This window comes from Callithrix jacchus, chromosome 6 (genome assembly GCF_049354715.1).
Source record: "Callithrix jacchus isolate 240 chromosome 6, calJac240_pri, whole genome shotgun sequence".
Taxonomy (NCBI): domain Eukaryota; kingdom Metazoa; phylum Chordata; class Mammalia; order Primates; family Cebidae; genus Callithrix; species Callithrix jacchus.
This window is the reverse complement of record NC_133507.1, coordinates 74,442,536-74,461,008: the sequence shown is the minus strand read 5'-3', so window position 1 is coordinate 74,461,008 and position 18,473 is coordinate 74,442,536. Positions and strand designations below refer to the sequence as shown.

Sequence of the window (18,473 nt, the reverse complement as noted above, 5' to 3'; positions counted from 1 at the left end):
ATCATATTCATCTCCTTATGTTGTATCACGTAGCTTGATGCCTGTTTTATAAACTATTCCCTCCCTTATGTTCTTACCTGATTTGCCTTAGTATTTTATTTCGAAGGTGAACAAGTTCCTGATTTGTTCTTTCTCTCTCTCCCACTGTCCTTCTCCCTCTCCCTCTCCCTTTCTCATTTCCTTAGAGCAATGCTTCATGAATAGTGAACATACACTGAGAATTAATGACTTGAGTATGGTTAAATACTACTTCCTTAAGTGGAGCTAGACTAGTCCTTTTGGGATGAGTTTCATTGGATTTTGGCTCCTGTGGATGCATCTCAGCTTTGGAGTTATGCAGTCAACAAATAGTATTTAGAATCAAAAGTGTTACTTTCATGTAATCAATGCCATTAATCTGGTAAACAGCAATAGTTTAAAATTTCATAATAATCCGCAATACCACCCTTAATTTCTTGAAAAAGTACATGTCTGATAAACCTTACCGATCAGTGGAAAATAGAAATGACTGGGATTGTAAAGAACTAAATATCACCACTATTAACATATAGAATGTAGGACCACTTTGAGGGAATTGTTTTCTATTATATATAGAAAAATAGAAAAAATTGAAGCTCTTGAAAATCATTTATCTAGCCTCTACGACAAAAGATATATATAATAGAATTATGAAAAAATTTTTCAAAGTAAATATCTGTTCCTACAGAAAAAAGGAGGGGGTGGAGAATGAACTGTAGCCCCTAATAGAAGTCTGTAAATCCACAGCATTCAAAATCAGGCAGTATCATGGCTAATCACATGGTAGCATAAGAACCAGGAAAACACAGCCACTTGCTAAGGAGTGTAAAAGTCATTTTCGCTCTTGGAAACGGAAATTGCTGCCCAATCCCATTAGGTTTCCATCTCATGTTCTTAGACTTACTCCTGCCTTTCTTTGTTGAGGTCTTATCCCTTAGTGTCGACGTTGAACTCGCCTCCCAGAACAAGTAAGCCTCTTCCTTGTAGTCTGCCATGGAGTCGTCAGCTTAAGGGTGTATCTGCTCCATTTCTGATAAATGCCAGTTTTATCAGGCCCATTTCTTTTGTGTGCCTCTGAGTTAGATAGCAGGGTTAGGACATATAAAATCTTGTATTCTCCATGTCCCTTTTATTTTGGAAATCTTTTGAGAGCTTAACATTTCCCTGTTTCTTGTTGTTCAGACCGAACCATTCCCTTCTGAATCCGTTTACTAGTGGCCTCTTGCCTCCTACAGCAAATCCAGGCTTCCTCTTGTCATCTTCAAGGAACCCATCTCTATCTGGCCTTTCTGTCCTTGTACACACAGCCCTAGCTGTCGCTTTTATCTCTGGTCAATTTTAACCATGTAAACAGAGTAGATTCATTACAACATTTAGGCAGGAAGTCAACTGATATACTGGGACTAAAAAGAATGGAGTCCAAAATTTTCTATTCTAAAGGGCTAATAAATATTTACCAAGACTTTATTAATTTATTACAATATTAAAAACTCTCAACTTACCAGATATGCTTGCATGCAACCATTAATGCAAATATAATATATATACACACACCACTCATTATTATGTATGTGTGTATATATGTGAGCCTGTAATGTGTGCATACACGCACACACATATATATTGGTTGACTGTGTGTGTGTGTGTGTGTATATATATATACATATATATATTTACTTTGGTTGACTGTGTGTGTGTGTGTATATATATATATATATACACACACACCACTCATTAATATTATATGTGTGTATAGATATGTATGTATATAGTGTGTGTATACACACACACATATATATATACACACATATATTGGTTATGTGTGTGTGTGTGTTTGTGTGTGTGTATATACACACACACACAGTCAACCAATTGGCTTTAGCTTCTAGAGAATATTATATTTAAAGTTATGTATGAATTTAAAAGGACTGCTAAGGTAATATGTTCTAAATCCCTTTCTTTTCTTTCCATTCCTTAATAAATGATTTAACCTCTTTTACAGACTCTTCAAGCACTTTTCTCTTAAAAACTCATTCTGTTTTTGAGTAGGTAAGAAAAAAATGTTTTCCCTTAACTTGAATTAAAACCTGGCCCCCAGTAATCTTCAATTTTTGGATCTTCTTTCCTCTTCAATTATATAAATCATGGCAAAATACATTTTCATATACTGTCTTTCAAATATTTTAAGATACATATTGTATCTTGCTAGAGTACTCTACATTAAGTAATCTCAGTTACTTTAAAGTAAACATTATTTATTATATAATATATAATAAGCCTTTATATAAAAATATTAAATATTATATAATAAAATGTATATTATATAGTATTTTACTATATATTATTTTGTATTATTATATAGTATAATAGGTAATACTATATTATTATTATTATATTATATAATACATTTTCATGTTCCTGTTTTGTGTCCTCTACTCCTGCTTATCAAAATTCATCTCAAAATGTCGTTCTCACAACTGAGTGGGATGATTGCTCTGGCCACATGAAGCTAAAGTAATACTCCAATGTGACTTTTACATGGGTTAATCCTAGGTGTGTTTTCTTTATTCTATCCTTATAAACTTGGATTTTTCAGCCCTAAGAACATGATAACTTTACATTAACTGCTATAACATTTTAACCTTACAAGCTTATGATTCTACTTTTTACCTGTAGAGATTTTTTTCAGATATTGGTAATAGGTGAACATTTTCTATATTCCTTTTAACTTCATGCCATTCACAAATGTGATTTAAATGCTTTTCTGAGTGCTCATCAAAGTGCTTAATAAAAGAGTCTAGCAAAATTGAAAATTTTATTATTTTGCAAACCTAGAAATTCAATCAAGATAAAAGCTTCAATTAATCGGAAGAACTATGAAATATCAAAACTCTTGCTTTTAACTTTGATGATAATGAAACTTTGCTATAATATATATTTAGATCTTTTGAAACAGTACTCTTGTGCATTCAAGCAATTATTTAATTTTTTGTATCTTTTTTTATATTTACCATGATTGTAAAAGATGACAATGTTTTAAACATTATCTGACTTCTCTATCCAAATAAGTTATGTCCAAAAGTTTCCAAAGGATTCTGTTGAAATGGGTAATAATTCTAAATCTTCTTCTAAATAGCCTTTATGGTACAGAGAATACCAGTCCAATAAGCCAGAGTGACAACAAAAGTAGCCTCTTAAAAGGAATTAGTTCAATTATTGGTTCAATATTAAGATTTTTCCAAACAAAAACATCAGAAATTACAGTAGAAATGTGTGCTGTTTCAAGTGTTTCCTTCTCACCACTAATTGCTCTTTCAGAAAATATCTATCGATACCTCATTGAATTGTATCACATTTTCCCCTCAATACAAATATCAAAACCTCAGGTGAGAAGATGTAGCTCCAGGTAAACAAACAGACATTCCATTAAATATTCACCTGTGCCTCTGGTTAAGTCATTTCATCTCTGTCAAGATGCTTAACAATAAAGTAAACTAATAGTATGTTATCTCTTTCAAGGGATTTTTTTGAGTTAATGAGCATGCAGTGAGCAATTTAAGGATCAAACATACTGGGCAAAAGACTAAATTTTTATTATAGTGGATACTCGCAGCCTTATGTAATCTGCCAGTCTAAACCATGTGCTGCTTTGGCACATGCTTTACTGAAAATAGCAGACCAGTTTGTGAGCTGGCACAATTTCAACATAGCAGATGGACATGCAACGAAATAACTAGCAAAGAGACCTTGTTTCAACATCAAATATGTTTCCGTAGGGCCAGATTCTTGGGCAAATTTGTTTTAGTGATCTGGTTGCAACTAAGGTAAGATGGTATATTTCCTTTGCATTTAGTCTTCACTGTTTCTATATGTTTTGGGGAGTTATTTCAGATACTGAAGTATTCATTTTTGAAATCACAATAGCTTGGACTCTTTTAGTTTGAAATTTTGAAACACCAGCAAAAAATGAGGGTTAAAGAATTGTTGGATTGTTGCTTTATGAGAAACTACAATTATCCAGCTGGTCACTCAAGAAAATGGTAGATTTATTGAACACTCTATCATGATACTCTTCAGTCAATGTTCTTTAATCTTGTGTCTAAAAAGAATGATGTTAACTGAGCTCTTTAATATATTAGACTATTCCAGATATTATTGACTAGCTCCTTTGAATGGTAAGACATTCACATGGCAAGTTAACAGTAAAAACTCTAAAAAGTAATGGAAACATTAAATACTTTTCAGCTATTGTCAAATATTATAACAATTAAGACAAGAGAAATGTATGCTAATAAATTTATGCTAATAAATGTATGCTTCAGGGATAAATGAATACCTTAATATTAATCGTATAGTACATACATTAAAGAAATAAATTATTTAAATGATTTGAATATATTTTGTTCTGTAATGTTTAAATATATGATTTGTTATTGGTATAACTGTCATTTCAATTCCTGGATACATCACAACTCATCAGCACTGAGAAGCTTTTCGAGAATTAAATTAAGAACAACAACTAAAGTAATACATGCATATGATAAAAAAGCAATCTGATGATAAAAAGTACAAGTTTTCTTCCTACTGGAAAGCCACTAGTGCCTGTGAATATGTAACCACTTAGTAGTTTTATGTATATTCTTTCAAAACATCTGATATGTATGTTATGTATATTCTTTCAAAACATCTGATATGTATGTTTTAAAATTTATATTCTTATTTAATAGTTTTATATATTTTGAATAATATGTCTTAAATGTCTGCATATGATACATTTATATCTTTGCTTTTAATAACTTTATATTAATGATTATATAAAAGAACCATAATTTATCTAAGCCGTCCCTCATTAGTGGCCATTTTAGTATCTGTTAAGGGTCACATGACTAGTCTTTTTCTGAAACGTCCTGGATACTGTCATGTATTTTTCCCCTAGATGAATCCCAGTGTTATTTTTTCAAGGGTCCCCCCACCAAGTAAAAAGTAAAAAGGCTCATGGAGTTTTCGTTAGTATTGAATAGAATTTACAAATTTGATTTACAGAGAATTATAAAAATACAGTTTTTTATCAAAGAATATAATTTCTTATTTTACTATTAATACAAGATTCTTGGTATCTCCCAGTTGTATGTTTGTCATGCAATATATCATAGATTTGCAAGTTTGTTTTTTATAAATTCAATATATTTTTAGTTAGGTATACTCTTGATTATTATTATCATTGCCGCTAACACAATTAACAATAGAACTTTTTCTTTCTCTATATCTTAACCTGCCACTGTTTATATACAGAAAGATGCTGTTTATGTTAATTGGGTAGCCATCCACTTTACTACATTCTTTTATTTTTTGTATATTGTGGCATATTCTCTCGAGTTTTCTTGCATATAAAGTCGTAATATCTGCAAAAAATGTTAAATTTTTATTCTCCTTTCAATTTTGTATACCATGCATTTTCTTCTTTTCTCTAATTGCACTGGCTAGAATTTCCAGAATATTGTTCAATAATACTGGCAAAGTAAGGATCTGTTTCATTTCTATCACTTTAATGAAATATGTTTAAATTGTTAGGCTTTATGTTGGCATCAGTTTGTGATAGCTCAATCCATGTTATATTATTCTATGAAGATACAGATGTTAATTTTCTTCTATGAAGATATCTATATTCATATATTTATTTATTTTTGTTTTTATTTATTTATTTACTTTTGTTCATTTGTTTTTATTTATTTTTGTTCATTTATTTTAAGAGGTAGATTTTACAGTTTCTTTTTGATTATATATTTCTCCTCACCTTTTCCATGAATTTTACACTCCATTGACTTTAAGCTGGGCCATGTGACTTGATTGGACCAATGATACATGGGTACAAACATTTTTAATGGGTTTATGTTGTTTTACTAACCCTGATCCTTTGACCATAGGAGCTGCAAGCTCCAGATAGGTTAATTCTTCAGCCTGGGTGCAGTTAGAAAACCCAGTCAGCTTAATCCAGCTCAGCATTGCCTAGTAGAACTCACAGAGTCCAGCCACACAGCAACTCACACACCTCACAGAATGTGAGTGAGGAACAGAGTAACTAAATATTTGCTCTTATCAGTAACTAATTTCAATCTTGATAAGTATCTTTGCTTGTATTTTAGTTACTATATAATTTTAATATGTTTTCTGAAAAGATATAATCTTTACGTTTCTAAAATGAAATTCATCTGCACACAGATTGTATGTTTTGCATAAGCTTAAATAATTTGCTTTAAAATTAAAAAAAAAATGGAATTATTTTTTAGACCTGGTCAACAGAAAGTACTTTTTTGCAATTTGATATCATTTTAATAAGTAATATTTGTGTATTGCTCTTCTGGTTTGCTGGTTTGACTTTTGTGTCTTAATCCAGTTTTTCTATCAGTGCTATGATAAAGTCAAAAAAAACATTAAAAAGTTTTGTTCTTAAAGTTATGTCTTGGATACATTTAAATAGCATTTGAATTTGTTTATTCACTTATAAGCCAGATCTGGTTTATTTCTCATAGGGAGTGGTTTGATAATGTTTGCTTATTATCTTAGTATATTGGTCTATTAGAAATTTGAGTATATTTTGCTAAAGACTCATTTATTTCACCTAAGTTTTCAAGTTTATTTCTAAGTGTTTTACAAATTACTATTTTATAATTTTTTTCATTTGTTCTTATTTTTCATTATTTCTTCATCCTCATTTTATATATTCTTTATTTGCTTAGACTACTTAAATTGATCCCTGCTTTTATTCTTACGTATGTATTGTCTAATGTCTGCAGTGGCCGAAAAAATTTAAAATAGAAATTATATTATTTATCCTTCTGCTTAATCATGGCTAGATGATTTTCATTGAAACTGCCATTACCATACTATCTTACAACATACTTGTGACTCCTGTACATAGTACACAGTTGTCTATAGTCCCAATTGGTCTAGAAATTTAGAGAATGTTTTAGTTGTTTGTTTTTGTCTTTTGATATGTAGGTGATTCTTTTTGTTAATACTTATATCTGGTAATTTTTTAAAATTACAGATTAGCATTAGTTATGAATTAGGTGGTTGCAAGTAAAATACCACCCAGTTGTTTTGCTTAAAGAACTTCAGTGAAAATTTAAGCATTATAGAGAAAAATTGCAAACAAGCCAAGAACGATTTTCAGGTATTAGTGTTCATAGAAATGTATTACTTTGTCAAAGATTAGATGGTATGTGGTCCTATTTCTGGGATCTTTATTCTGTTCCATTGATCTATGTGTCTGTTCTTGAACTAGTACAATGGTGTTTTGTTTACTGTAGCCTGGTAGTAGAGTTTGAAGTTGGTAGTGTAATACCTCCAGCTTTGTGCTTTTTGCTTAGGATTTTCTTGGTTATTCGGCTTTATTTTAAAATAGTTTAAATTTTAAAATAGTTTTTCTAATTCTGTGAAGAATGTCAATGGCAGTTAAATGGGAATAGCATTAAATCTATAAATTGCTTTGGGCAGTATGGCCATTTTCACAATATTGTTTATTCCTATCCATGAGCATGGAATGTTTTTCCACTTATTTGTGTCCCCTCTGATTTCTTGAGGAGTGATTTGTAGTTCTCCTTGAAAAGGTCCGTCACTTCCCTTGTTAGTGGCATTCTGAGATATTTTATTCTGAAAGGATTCCCTACTTAATCAATGGAGCTGAAAGAACTGGCTAACCATATGCAGAAAATTGAAACTTGACCTTGTTTTTTACACCACACACAAAAATTAACTCAAGATGCACTGAAGACTTAAATGTAAATCCCAAAACTATAAGGATTCTTGAAGAAAACCTAGGCAATACCATTAAGGACATTATCCCGGGCAAAGATTTCATGACAAAGATGCCAGAAGCAATTGCAACAAAAGTAAAACTCGACAAATGGGATCTAATTAAACTAAAGAGCTTCTACACAGCAAAAGAAGCTATCATCAAAGCATACAGACAACCTACAGAGTGGGAGAAAATATTTTCAGACTGTACATCTGAAGTCTAAAATCTACAAGGAACTTAAACAAATTTATAAGTAAAAAATAAGCAACTTTCTTTAAAAGTGGGTAAAGGACATGAAGAGACACTTCTCAAAAGAAGACACACATGCAGCCAACAAACATGAGAAAAATCTCATCATCACTGATCATTAGAGAAATGCAAATAAAAAACACAATAAGATGGAAATCTCACACCAATCAGAATGGTTATTATTAAAAAGTCAAAAAACGGCACATGCTGGTGCTGTCATAGAGAAAAATAAATGCTTTTATACTGTTGGTAGGTATGTAAATTAGTTCAACCATTGTGGAAGACAGTGTAGCAATTTCTCAAAGACCTAGAGGCAGAAATACAATTTGACCCAACAATCCCATTACTAGGTATATATCCAAAGGAACATAAATCAGTCTATTATAAAGAGGCATACATACATATGTTCATTTTAGCACTATTCATAATAGCAAAGGCATGAAATCAACCTAAATATCCTTCAATGCTAGACTGGATAAAGAAAATGAGGTACATATACATCATGGAATACTACTCAGTCATAAAAATAAATGATATCATGTCCATTGCAGGGGTATGGATGATCTGGAAGCCATTATTGTCCTCAGCAAACTGATGAAGAAACAGAAAACCACTATCATATATTCTCTCTTATAAGTGGGAGCTGAATGATGGGAACATCTGGACACACGGGTAGGGAGAAAATACATATTGAGGCCTGTCAAAGGGCCAGGGGTAGAGAAAGGGAAAGCATCAGAAAGAATAGGTAATGGATTTTAGGCTTAAAACCGAGGTAATGGGATGATATGTGCAACAAGCCACCATGGGATATATTTATCTATGTAATAAACTGGCACATCCTGCACATGTACCCCTGAACTTAATATACAAGTTGAAAATAAAAAGGAAAAAAAGAAATATACAATTTTCTAGAAATAGTTTTGACTGAATAATAGAAAAAACTGATTGATAAAGATTTAGAATATGTAAATAAAATATATCTAATATTCTTTTAAATTCACAGTTCAGAAATGAAGACATGAGTTAAAATTAAAGAAAGAAGCTTGTTCCCTGATCCTATAGTTGCAGGAGCAGGGATAAGGTTAGGGCATAGAATGGACCACACAGGTGAACCGTTACCACTTGAACCTCCACAAGAAAGCAATGAGCTTCAAAAAGCTATAAGTAAAAGGATGAACAAGAAACATAATCATCCACCAATATGACATACAGAAAAGAATATGGTCTTTTCCTACCTGTTCTATTGTTGAGATATAATATCTCGTAGAAACCTTGGCTCATACTTCAATAAGTTTCAGGTTCAAATTTACTTTATCCACAGAATCTGAGAATCCTACAATTGATAACTAAAGATAACATTTTACTCATACTAATGACAAATTTGCTGTGCAAGACAAAAGTAAATACAAAAGCACTGTAGAACAGTGCTACTTCAAGTGTGATCTTTGGAGTGGAGCTGGTTCAGGAACTGTTTTCTCCTTATCACTTACAAGACAAGTACAGACATTGAAGGTATCAGAAATGGTTATGGAAATTTGATAGAGTAATAATATAAATCTGACACAATATATTTTAAAAACCTAGTACTTTTCTAAGTTTATTTCCTACTTTATTAGTACATTTCATTTTACGTAGAAAAGTATAAATGCATAATGGATTTTAAAGAAAAAAAATGGCCCTTTACTAATGATTGTTAGAGAAGCGGGCATGTCTCCTGCAAAATGGCAGATAATTCATCAGATAAATTCTAGGAATCTATACAAATAAAAATAGAAGGATAAAATCTCAGAAAATATAATTAATGAGCTTAAAATGATCAGGCTTATGAAAAGCAGATTTGAAAACACTAAAATAGAAAATGATTCTACAAGATAAAGCCTATGTTGATTGAACAAGAACTAAATGACACTTCAAAAATAAATAATAAAAAGACCCAGCAGATCACATTAGTTGAACAGAGAGAAAATAAAAATTACAATTAAAAATTATTTTGAATATGGCCTAAAGAGTAAAAGATAAATATAAAACATGAAGAAGTTAACTAAAAGGCTAGCAAGAATGAATAGCCTCACATAACTTGCATTATTCCAAAACACAGAAAGAATAGGGAAAATAATAATATTCAGAGAGATAATGATGAAAAATTTTTTAACATTATTCACCCATGAATTCTCAGAAGTGAACTGCACTTTAAGTCCTAAACAAAATATTTAAAATATTATAAGAAAGTTTGCTAAAAGAGGAAGACAATCTCAATTACAACCAAAGATAATAAATGAGAGTACATGTAACAGAAGATTTAGATTTATAGATAACTTTTTAAGAGCAGCATAAGAAGCCAAAAATTGTGAGAAAATATTTTAAGGTGCTGAGAAAAAATATTTATCATGTTTCAATTCTATTGATAATTTATTAATAAAGAGAAATATAAAGATCATCTAAATCAGAACAGAGAAAATTAAATTGCCTCTGTTTGCAGACATCATCTCATATATAGAAAATTCTAAAGATTCCACAAAATGTATATCAACTATAGATAAATTTTGTAAATTTTTTTTTTTTTTTTTTGAGACGGAGTTTCACTCTCGTTACCCAGGCTGGAGTGCAATGGCGCAATCTCGGCTCACCGCCACGTCTGCCTCCTGGGTTCAGACAATTCTCCTGCCTCAGCCTCCCGAGTAGCTGGGATTACAGGCGTGCGCCACAACGCCCAGCTAATTTTTTTTTTTTGTATTTTTAGTAGAGACGGGGTTTCACCATGTTGACCAGGATGGTCTCAATCTCTTGCCCTAGTGATCCACCCGCCTCGGCCTCCCAAAGAAATTTTGTAAATTTATAGGAGACGAAATCAACATACAAAAATAAGAGATATTTCTGTACACAAAACAAACTATCTGATAAAAGAAATTAAGAAAACAATTCCATATAAAATAGCATCAAAAATCACTTAGAAATAATTTTAACAAAAGAGTGAAAGATTTGTACACTGATGGGAGGAAATACAAGTAAACGAAAAGCTAATTTGTGTTTATGGATCAGAAGAATTAATGTTATTAAAAGGTCCATACTTTGGGTATATATCCAGTAATGGGATTGCTGGGTCAATGGAGTTTCTATTTCTAGGTCCTTCAGGAAGAGCCACAATTTCTTCCACAATGGTTGAACTAATTTACACTCCCACCAACAGTGTAAAAGTGTTCCTATTTCTCCATTTCTCCAACATTTGTTGTCTCCAGATTTTTTGATGATTGCCATCCTAACTGGTATGAGATGGTATCTCATTGTGGTTTTGATTTGCATTTCTCTAATGACCAGTGATGATGAGCATTTTTTCATATTTTTTTTGCCTCATCGATGTCTTCTTTTGAAAAGTGTCTATTTATATCCTTCCACCACTTTTGAAGGTTTTTTTTACTTGTACTTTAGGTTCTGGGGTACATGTGTAGATCATGCAGGATTGTTGCATAGGTACATACATGGCAAGGTGGTTTGCTACCTTCATCTCCCCATTACCTATATCTGGTATTTCTCTCCTCATTATCCCTCCCTGCCCTCCCCACCACGACTGTCCGTCCCCTAGCCACCCCCGCTACTGACTGCAGTGTGTGATACTCCCCTCCCTGTGTCCACCTGTTTTAATTGTTCAGTACCCCCCTATGAGTGATAACATACAGTGTTTGTTTTTCTGTTATTGTGTCAGTTTGCTGAGAATGATGGTTTCCAGATTCATCCATGTCCCTATGAAGGACACAAACTCATCGTTTTTTATGGCTGCATAGTATTCCATGGGGCATATGTGCCACATTTCTTTATCCAGTCTATCGATGATGTACATTTGGGTCAATTCCAGGTCTTTGCTATTGTAAACAGTGCCACAATGAACATACGTGTGCATGTGTCTGTATAATAGAACAATTTATAATTCTTTGGGTACATATCCAGTAATGGAATTGCTTCCTTGAGGAAGTGCCACACTGTCTTCAACAATGGTTGAACTAGTTTACTCTCCCATCAACAATGTAAAAGTGTTCCTATTTCTCCACATCCTCTCCAGCATCTATTGTCTCCAGATTTTTTAATGATTGTCATTCTAACTGGTGTGAGTTGCTATCTCAATGTGGTTCTGATTTGCATTTCTCTAATGACCTGTGATGATGAGAATTTTTTCATATGTTTGTTGACCTCATATATATCTTCTTTTGAAAAGTGTCTGTTCATAAATTTCACCCACTTTTGAATGGGTTTGTTTATTGTTTTCTTGTAAATCTGTTTTAGTTCTTTGCAGATTCTGGATATTAGCCCTTCCTTAGATGGGTAAATTGCAAAAACTTTTTCCCATTCTGTTGGTTGATGGTTTGCTCTAATGATTGTTTCTTTTGCTGTGCAGAAGCACTTAAGTTTAATTAGATCCCATTTGTCTATTTCGGCTTTTGTTGCTGTTGGTGTTTTAGTCATGAAGTCCTTGCTTGTGCCTATGTCTTGAACGGTGTTTCCTAGGTTTTCTTCTAGGGTTTTTATGGTGTTAGTTCTTACGTTTAAATTGTTAATCCATCTGGAGTTTATTTTTGTATTAGGTGTAAGGAAGGGGACCAGTTTCAGCTTCCTGCATATGGCTAGCCATTTTTCCCAACACTGGCTTATTAAACAGGGAATCCTTTCCCCATTGTTTGTTTTCTTTTTTTTTTTTTTTTAATTTTTTATTGCATTTTAGGTTTGGGGGTACATGTGCAGAACATGCAAGACAGTTGCATAGGTACACACATGGCAGTGTGTTTTGCTTCCTTTCTCCCCTTCACCCACATTTGGTATTTCTCCCCAGGCTAGCCCTCCCCACCTCCCCCTCCCACTGGCTCTCCCCTTTTCCCACCAATAGACCCCAGTGTTTAATACTCCTCTCCCTGTGTCCATGTGTTCATCATTCTCAGCAAACTGACACAAGAACAGAAAATGAAACCTTGTTTGTTTTCTTCCAGTTGTCAAAGATCAGATGATTGTAGATGTGTGGCACTGCTTCTGAGGCCTCTTATAAAGACATCTGTACAGGTATGTTCGTTGCAGTCCTGTTTACAATAGCAAAGACCTGAAATCAACCCAAATGCCCATCAGTGATAGACTGGACAAAGAAAATGTGGCACATATACACCATGGAATACCATGCAGCCATAAAAACAACGAGTTTGTGTCCTTTGTAGAGACATGGATGAATCTAGAATTCATCGTTCTCAGCAAACTGACACAAGAAGAGAAAACCCAAACACTGCATATTTTCACTCATAGGCAGGTGATGAACAATGAGAACACTTTGGCACAGAGAAGGGAACAACACTCACTGGGCTAGGTGGGGAGGTGGAGGGGACGGGAGGGACCACAAGGGGAGGGGAGGGGAGGGGAGGGGAGGGACAGTGGGGGGCAGGGTGGATGGGGAGGGATAACACTGAGAGAAATTCCTGATGTAGGTGAGGGGGGTATGGGGGGTTGCAGGGTTGACATACTTATTTTATTTTAAAAAATATGTCCAGAGGTAGGATTGCTGGATAATATGGCAGCTCTATTTTTTAATCTTTGAATGCATAAGGGAAATGTGATATATACACAATGAAATACTATTCAGCTTTAAAAAATAAAAAATTCTGTCATTTGTGACAATATGAGTTAATTTGGAGGATACTATGCCAAGTGAAATAAAGCCAAGCACAGAAAGACAAATACTTCACAATTTCATTATATGTGTAATCTGAAAATGTTTAACTCAGAAGTGGAGTAAAATGGTGGTTACTGATTGAGGTGGTGGGTGACAGGGGAGATGGTCAAGGATAATTATACAGGAGGAATAAGTTCAAGAGATATATTGTGAAATGTGATGATTATAGTTAATAACAATGCATTATATAACTGAAAATTGTTGACAGTAGATTTTTGCATGTTCTCATCACAAAAAAGATAAGTATGTGAGATAATAAATATGTTAATAAACTTGTTTACACATTTCATAATATATACCTTTATGGCACATCATGCTTTTACCCTACATATATACAAATTTTTGCAAGTAATAAAATCAAATATTTGTTTTTAAAGAATGAAAATGAGATAGGAACTTACATGCCAGTCCCAAAAGAATGGCAATATGATATAAATCAGAAAGAAAGAAATTACAGGAAGGAAAAATAAATGAAACATATAAAGCAAAGACAAGTGTATTATATTTAATATAATATTATATATATATATAAAAGCAGTGGGTAAAACTAATTTCTGACACTATGAAATAATTGTTGTAACAACAATAAATATTATACTGATCAAAAATAACAAATATAAAATGTAAAAGTTTTTGAATTTTAGAAGTGTGGATTTTTTTGTGAGAATGGCAGAAACCATTACTAACATTAGACTTTATTAAGTATGTAAGTTAAGAGTTTAATGCTTAACTTTCTTGGTACTAGAGTTAAGATGTGGAATAGAGAAAAATTGAAAATTTGAAAATTATTTAAAAAATGGTGGAAAAAGAAAACAAATAAAAGTAAATACCCAAATAATTTGATATAAATAATAAAAATCAGTAAATATAACAAATGCGATTTCACTAAACTTGGTATTTAAAAGGTAGTTTTAATAACAATCCTAGTTAACATAAGTAAAACTGTTGTAGTTCTAATAGTTTAAAAATAAACATACTTAAACATTAATAATAAAATAAATACAACAATTTCCAATTTTTATTTCATTTAACATAGTTCTAAATTTATACAGAGAATTAATTAATATAATTATCAGGAGAAATTGACAAATACACTTTTAAAATTTTAATATACCTATTTTAGTCATTATTAAATCAAGTAGAAAAAATTCAGTAAAAATACAGATTGTTTTTATCAATATGATGAACAAATATTATGTTCTTTCAAACATATTTAATGCCTATAGTCATTATGTAGAGAATTTGATTTTTCTAGCATGCAGTGATAGACTTATGAAACCTGATAACATACTAAGCCACGACATAAATATTTTCACAAAAACAGGTGTGTGGGAATAATTGTTGAATAGAATAGAGTTTCTAAGCTGGAAATAACTATGGTAGAGATAAGTAACAAAAGAGCCTAAATTTTATAACCTACTATAAGTAAACAGTGGATTACTTGAGAAATTGTAATGAAACCTAGGAAACATTTAGAATTGTACAATAATGAAAATGATACATGTCAAATGTGCGAAATGTAGCCAGTTTTAAAAAATAGCTAAAATCCTATATATTTCTATAAAAATATATAAAATCTAGATAGTTTCTAAAAACTGTAACTTACCCACCCTACTCATGATAAAATAGTATCTCTGTATCTGCAAAATTTATGCATCTCCATACATGTTCTGTAAATATATTGTATCTTGCATTTAAGCAACATAAAGCCCAATATTATAAAAAATTTTTTAGAGAAAAAACATCAATGCTCACCAAATCATTTTATAAGGATAGTATAAGTTTTTATAGCAGACAATGCAAGAAGTATATGAAGAAAGCACATTAAAACTGATTTTTACATGTAAACATAGTAAAATAATCTTAAAAAATACCAAATCATAATGTCTAAAGTTTAATATTAAAAAATCTATTTTAATCAACACATTAAAGTAGAAATAAAAATAATTAGATAATTTCAATAAAGAATAAACTATTAAATAACAGTTACATTTTATAACACTAGAAATAAAAAATTGTTTTTCCTCATAAATGTTATCATAAACTTACACAAACATTGTTTGTCAAAGCAAATGTAATAGTTTTCTTTAAATCCATATACAAGGCAATGATGTCTTTTGTCATACTCCTATTCAGTATTACATTAGATATTCAAAACTATAAAATAAGCTTAAAAGTTTATAAATTAAAGAAGAAACAGAAAGGAATGTTTATAAACAAAAAATTGTCTACCTAAAAATCCAGACACATCTATAGAAATATTAGTAGGTATTGTAAGTTATTTCAATTTGAGAGTATATTTTTATACTAGTAAAAGATTATTAGAAACTTTAACTATAATTTAATAAATAGGTCATCTTAGAAAAGTAACAGAACCTATAAGATTCTAACATCAGTGAATATTATAAAATTTGGACACAGAAGGTAAAGTTGTAAGTAAATATAGAGATATACCATGTTTATGAATGGGAAAATTCAATACCATATGGTGAAAATTCTCCTACAGTTAATTGCAATTTCAAATAAAATCACAAAAGGTTATTTTACAAAAGTTCTCAAGCTGATCGTATATTCAAGAATAAGCATAGTGAATCTGAAAAAGAGGCACAAGATTGGGAGACTATCCTACAATTTAGAAGACTAAGTATAATGCTAATAAAATTTTGGTATTTCACCATTGATAAGAGGATGAACAAACCAGTGATTCAGATCCATACATATACAGAAATTTGATATATGGAAATAAAGACATTTGAAATCAGTGGGACAGATGAATTATTCAATAAATTTGACAGAACAATTGTTTGATTCTACCAGCCAAATGGAATAAAGAATATTTTCACCTTAAAATATTCTCCAAAGTAAATTTTAGGTGAACTAGTCATCTAAGACTGAAAATTTTAAAAAGCAAAAATAGAGAAAGAAGACAGAGAGAAATATACAGGTCACAAGAAGAAATATGTGTATCACATGAAACTTTCAAAGGATTAGTATTATGAAGCTCACATAATAGAATAAGAGAAAAAAACAGTCAAGTAAAATAAGTGACAAAGATTTGACTAGGAAGTCACATAAGTTGAAACCCAAATTGTCAGTTAATACAAATTAAGATATTTAATTTCACTATTAATCAAGAACATATAAATTAAACCACAATTATATGTCATTCCATACTAATCAGTTTACAGAAATTTAAAAAGATTACAAAGGAGGACATAAGAATTCTCTCAAACACTTTGTAAGAAAAGAGAAAAAAATATAGTACTTGTAATGATGGTGCCTTTTCCTTGCCACCAAACATCGTCATGGACCATGCTATCTAGAGACCCTAAACCCGTCAGAGGGCTTGGACTTCACTCAGGTTTGTTCTTTGTCAAATGAATAATAATTCTCATTCTAGTTGCTCATAGATACCTTGTTCATACTCTGAAAAATGTTATTAACCTTTCTCATGCTGAAAAGTAACAGACAATAATTACATTGTGGCTTTACATTTATGATTATGTATAATTTCTGAAGCTAATATCTGTTGTTTACATTCAAGATTCAGTTTGTCAGCCAGGCTTTTAAAAATTGGAAGATGCTTATTGGTAGGGTACATGAAACAAAAAGAAAATAAAATGACATCAATTTATCCAAACCATTTTCCCATTTCCAATTTCTCTAAACCATTTTCCCATTCCCCTTTGAATAGCCCTATTTTAAAAAAAAAGTACCATGTTAAATAAGGTATATTCTTTAAAAAAAAAACCAAAACCTAGAGGTATAATTTGCATACAATAAAATGCAGTAAGTGGTAAATTTTAACAAATATATTCACTTATTTAACCACTGACACAATTAAGATATAGAACATCTTTGTTATCCCAAAAAGTTTCATCAAGCCCCTACATGGTCATCTCCTCCCAGAGATGTTATAACCCCCTTCATTCCAGATACTCTGTAATCTGTTGTTTTCTTTTTCCTCACTAGATATTTGCCTCCTCTACAATTTGATATACATAGAATTATGTAGTATGTACTCTTTGGTGACTGAGTCAATTCGTGTAACACAATGCCTTTGAGATTCATGTGTATTACTTTTTAAGCCAAGTAATATCTTACATGGCAATGTCACAATTTGTATATTCACTCTTCTTTGCACGTACATTTGATTTGCTTCTAGGTTTTGGCTGTTACAAAGAAAAAGCTATAACTATTCCTGTAAAATTCTTTGGGTATACATTAAAATTTTTCTCTTTACATTTACTTTTAAAATAAATAACCAACTCAAAAATATTTAAAGGAAAACAATAAAAAGTCTTTCTGCAGCTTGCCCCAAATAATTACGTTTAGTGGGTTCTTTACTCTTCCAGATGATTGCTATGTACTTAGAAGCCCACAGAGCTCTATGTACTTGTTTTCTTGCCCTTCCTCTTCATCAAAGAAGTATACCATATGCACATTTCTGTAACTTGCTTAATTTTTAAAATTTATTTATCTTTAATCAACATAAAATTATCTTTTTAAATGTACATTATTTGAATTTTAACGCATGTGATTTGAGTAACCGTGACCTCAAAGAAAGAAATTGAATAATTTTCTCCATGAAATTTCCTGTTGCCGTCACTTCAGAACCAAATTCCTTTAAGCATCTCGCCCCTATTACTAATGCATTCTCCATCCCTACAATCTTTTTAGAACGTAAGTGAAGCCATACAGTAAGTA

At 31.5% G+C, this 18,473-nt stretch overlaps 1 long non-coding RNA gene across 1 annotated transcript in view; it reads left to right on the top strand.

Moving 5' to 3' along the window:
• The first annotated feature begins 3,816 nt into the window (after positions 1-3,816).
• LOC118154789 (uncharacterized) overlaps positions 3,817-18,473 on the top strand; it is a 31,299-nt gene continuing 16,642 nt past the window's right edge. Inside the window, exons 1-2 of the long non-coding RNA XR_004745054.3 lie at positions 3,817-3,842; positions 13,039-13,108. This is a non-coding gene — a long non-coding RNA (uncharacterized LOC118154789). The remainder of the gene's footprint in view (positions 3,843-13,038; positions 13,109-18,473) is intronic.